The 4,508-nt window shown below is 35.7% G+C and overlaps 1 protein-coding gene across 1 annotated transcript in view; it reads right to left on the reverse strand.

Moving 5' to 3' along the window:
- Positions 1-1,549: 1,549 nt before the first annotated feature.
- rap1ab (RAP1A, member of RAS oncogene family b) overlaps positions 1,550-4,508 on the reverse strand; it is a 29,298-nt gene continuing 26,339 nt past the window's right edge. Inside the window, exon 8 of the mRNA XM_016555977.1 lies at positions 1,550-2,595. The gene's annotated coding sequence lies outside the window, so the exon portion shown is untranslated. The remainder of the gene's footprint in view (positions 2,596-4,508) is intronic.

A 4,508-nucleotide genomic window follows, 5' to 3' on the forward strand; every position in this document is an offset into this window, starting at 1 on the left:
TATATTAATTTAAACAATTATTATCAATCAATTAGTATATTAATTAAATAACATGTAAATATATGTTACTGTCTTTAATTGTTTACATTTTTATAATGCATTATCTTGTCGATCCACCATTTCACATTTACAACTTTCATTTCACATTCACATTTGCGTGTTTGCTGCGTAAAAACATGGGTTGATTTTCACATTGGTCTGAACAAAAACAGCAGAAGGGCTTATTGAAAATGCACATTTATTCTCTGCCAACAGGAGCGGCAGAAATACAGCGGTTTCCCCTGTAGCGGCTGTACAAATCAGGGCAGCAGCTGACTTTGAAAAGTGCAGCGCTTATATTTATTCAATGAAATCACAGCCTTTTGAAGTTTAATCGTCACATTAAACCGTGTTGCAATTCTTGTCTGACCTCCCCAAATTTAAGACCTCCTGAAACCATAATTAAGACTTTCTTGTACCATTTAAGACTTTTTATGGCCTTAAATTTGATACAACTAACTTTAATACTTTTAAAGGACCCGTCAAATTTCCTAATTTTTGAGAATGCCATTGTTTTTCACTCACTGAAAGTTTAATCTCTCTCGTCACTGCACGCACGGCCACATGTCTGACCGTAGCAAGTCAACTGTAGTAACCCGTGGCGCCGTACAACCCAAACGGCTCTACTGAGCTCACCTTGATGTGATTGATATAAATTTGAATTTATTAGAAAATAGCGTTTGGCATTTATTTATTTCATTATATTATATCAAAAGGCGGTCCAGAGTCCGCCAGTTGGCGACCCCTGCCCTACAGGATGTCAGGCCCTCATGGAGTCCGTTTCTAAGTTTTGACCTGAATAAAACTAGAGACAAATCAGTCAGGAACAGTAAGAAGAGAGCAATTGTCTGTGGCCACCACCAGCACAACGATTGGGTGGTTGTCTTGCTGTTGCCTCTCCAGCCTCACCTGTTGTCGCTTTCATTTGCACCAAAGCAGGCGAAACTGATTCACAAACACTTCTGCTTCCAAACTGGACAGATAGATATCCTTAAAGTTTATCTGGCTTCGTGTTACAGATTATTTAGTGCAATATTCAGTCCTATTTGTTTATAAAAAAAAATGTACATAAAATTCCAGTTTTTAACTCTTTGATGTCATATGTAGAATTGCCAAGTTCACATTTTTTCCCCATTTACCATTGTCCTAAAGTAGCAGTTCAAGCCCTGAGGTTAAGCTGCTCTACTTTTGCCATGAATGTAAAATTATTAACTGGCTGTCACATATTGTTTGTCTCTAATTTGGTTTCATGTGATGAAAAAGCAGAAAAAGCAGAAGGTTAAACATTAGAATGTACCAACAGTAAAATTAATACCCTGGAGGATCTCAATATTTTTGGTCAGAAAGAGAGAAAAAAAAAAAAAAAGTACTTTTGTTTATAGACTGTTATTCCATCTGAGAAATGAGCTCATTAAGAACATACCAGGAGAGACATTAAAGATAAACCAATAAAATACAAACTGGCAGAAATAATGAAAAGGTAATACAATTTAATAATCTTAAAAGCCAGATCATCTTTTGACAGAAAAACATAAGAGGAAATAGTTGGTTTAGTACAATATATTTCAGTCTCGATAGACCTAGAAATCGATCGTTCCTCCACTTTTTACACTATAAAAGGCCTGTTTATTTATGGAACAGTCTTTATGAAACAGAATGGCATTAGAATGTGATATACGAGCTAGGAAAACCAAGTGACTGAATATAAAATAATGTCACATTGGGAATGGGGGTAGTACTTTCTGATGAACGAGTCCATAGTTGTCAGCAAAACATTTACATACATTTGTCATTTATAGACATTTACACACTGTATCAAGAATGGAAGTACAACTTGAGAGAGAAAACAACTGAACTTGACATCATTTACAACATCTACACTTAAAGATGCTCATGCTGACTGCTGATAACTGGATATTAAACACTGTCATCCTTCATGTCCTTGAAAATGCGGTATTGCGCAAATGAATACGGTTAACTCCGATTTCTCGTCCTGCTTCTTCAACAGGCGATGAGGCCACTGAAAAGCACAGAGTTCAAGAGTTTATGGGGAAGAGTTTTAAAAACACAGTTGTGGTGAAATTTCAGTGATTTTCTCCTTCTTGACAGTGCAGGTCTTGAAGTTTCGGAACAGATGTATCCATGGGTTTTTATAGGAAGTTGAAGGATTTTAAATATTGCCACCAGATTTTCAGCATAAAGGGAAATTAAAGATGAAAGGGTATTATAACCCTAAGATTCATTTGGTAAAGCAACTGAAAAAGGTGTCTTTTATGGAGGTTAATTTTCACTATTATGTTAATATGAGGTTTAATTTCTTCATCTTCCACGGGCAATGATGTAAAAATGTTCTCAGTTCTACTGAAATTGCTTCTGGGAAATTGAGTTTTTCCTCAAATTTTACTGCCAAAATAAAGGGGAAATAAAAGAGTTGTTCTCGTTTGCTATGTCCGGTGCTGCTTTGAGTCAGTCAGTCAGCTGTTCCATTGAATCACTCACTGAGGATGGGAATGCTGGCATGATCCAAACAAGCTAACAGTTCTTCATTACAGCATTCTGCAGAGAGAAGAGAGAGAAAAAAAATCAATAAAAACCAACAAACAAACTCATATTGAAGCACATTTACCATAAGTACAACACATAAGTAATTCTAACTGCTATAGACTGAGCAAATGCTGCCTTCTAGTGGAAAAGTTTAACTTGGTCTTACTGAAGATTTTTATAGAAATTGCACAAACAAATACACGGCTTCACATCATCAGACCTACAATGCTGAACACCTTGCTGGAATGTTGATTATTAAAAGCCTATACTGCAAATATTGCACTCATATAATGCCTTTTCAGCTGAGTTCATGCAGCAAAAAGGGCACTGCACTGAAACTCTACTTGCACTCACTTTGCAGTGCTGAATTCTGTAACCTTCAGAGCACCATAGTTAATATGCTGTTGTTGTGTGTGTGGTCTTACAGTAGGGCTGCACAATATTATTGAAATTACCAAAATATCAACAACGTGCATATCGCAAGGGCTTGCGATAACTCAATGATTTTAATAATTTAAGAATAATGGTTTAATAGTTTGTGGATTGAATAAAGTCTATGCTTCATAAAGAGAAATATCATAGATCACACTTTGACTTTCCATTTGCACAAATTTTGTTAAATCTTCAAAATCGTCAATGCCACTTTATTCATTCCTAAAGCAAACTTTTGCCTGATTACTGTTTACATTTACTGTTTGGACTGCCATCTTGAGCATGCAAGTACAAAACAACACATTTAGCGTGTGATACCAGGGGGTTGTCCTGGCGAGTCTCATCTGGGGGCTGTTTCATAAAACAAGTTTACCAAATAAGCCAGGCTTATTTCAGTTAGTCTGACTTATTTTCACTTGATTTGGTTTCATAAAGCAAATTTACCATAGCTTAAGCTCAGTCAGTGTGGCAACTTATGCTGGGAAACTAACCTGATCCAGGGCAGGCTAACTGTCGGGCTAAGCTGAGCTCCTCTAACACCGACCAATAGGAACGCATTGAGAATACCACTGACTCTCTCACATACAATTATTTGACTTTATCGGTCCAAAAATAAAAGTATACAGAAAAAGCAACTTAAATAAATCAAATAAATAAAAATATAGGCTACAACCGACTGCATTTAATGTATTATGCCCAAGATTGATGACAAGACATATGAAAACATTTTATCATGGTTGCTACATGTGCATTCAGTTGATCAGCAGTTTCTAGCCATGGATATTAGTAGAACATTAAAACATTACAATATAAAATTGCTCTTTAAAGCATTAAAACACGTATTATACGGAACAGTTGGCAACCCTATTCATAAAGCAAATTTACCATAGCTCAAGCTCAGTCACTCTGGCAACTTATGCTTGGAAACTAACCTGGTCCGGGGCAGGCTAACGGTCAGGTTAAGCTGAGCTCCTCTAACATTGACCAGTAGGAACGCAATGATATCACCGCTGACTCTCTCACATACAATTATTTGACTTTATTACCAGTCCAAAAATAAAAGTATACAGAAAAAGCAACTTAAAATGTAGGCTACAACCAACTGTATTTAATGTATTGTATGCCCAAGATTTAATGACATTTTCTAAGATATATGAAAAGATTTTATCATTTTATCATGAAAACATTTTATCTCATGTGCATTCAGTTGATCAGCAGTTTCTAGCCATGGATATTAGTAGAACATTAAAACATTACAATATAAAATTGCTCTTTAAAGCATTAAAACACTAAAAGTTAAAATCACTAAATTAAATATGAAAATAAATCATAGAAAACAGACTATATTATATTACATTTAATTATATATGTATGTTTGAATTAGGGTTGTGACGGTGAGGAAATTTTCCCACCGGTTAATCGATGTGTGATAACACGGATAATACCGGTATCACCGTGAGGGCAGGGGCTCACCTCTATGGGTTAGATATTTT

Source organism: Sinocyclocheilus rhinocerous, unplaced genomic scaffold, assembly GCF_001515625.1.
Source record: "Sinocyclocheilus rhinocerous isolate Xijiao unplaced genomic scaffold, SAMN03320098_v1.1 scaffold76, whole genome shotgun sequence".
In the NCBI taxonomy this organism is placed as follows: Eukaryota; Metazoa; Chordata; class Actinopteri; order Cypriniformes; family Cyprinidae; genus Sinocyclocheilus; species Sinocyclocheilus rhinocerous.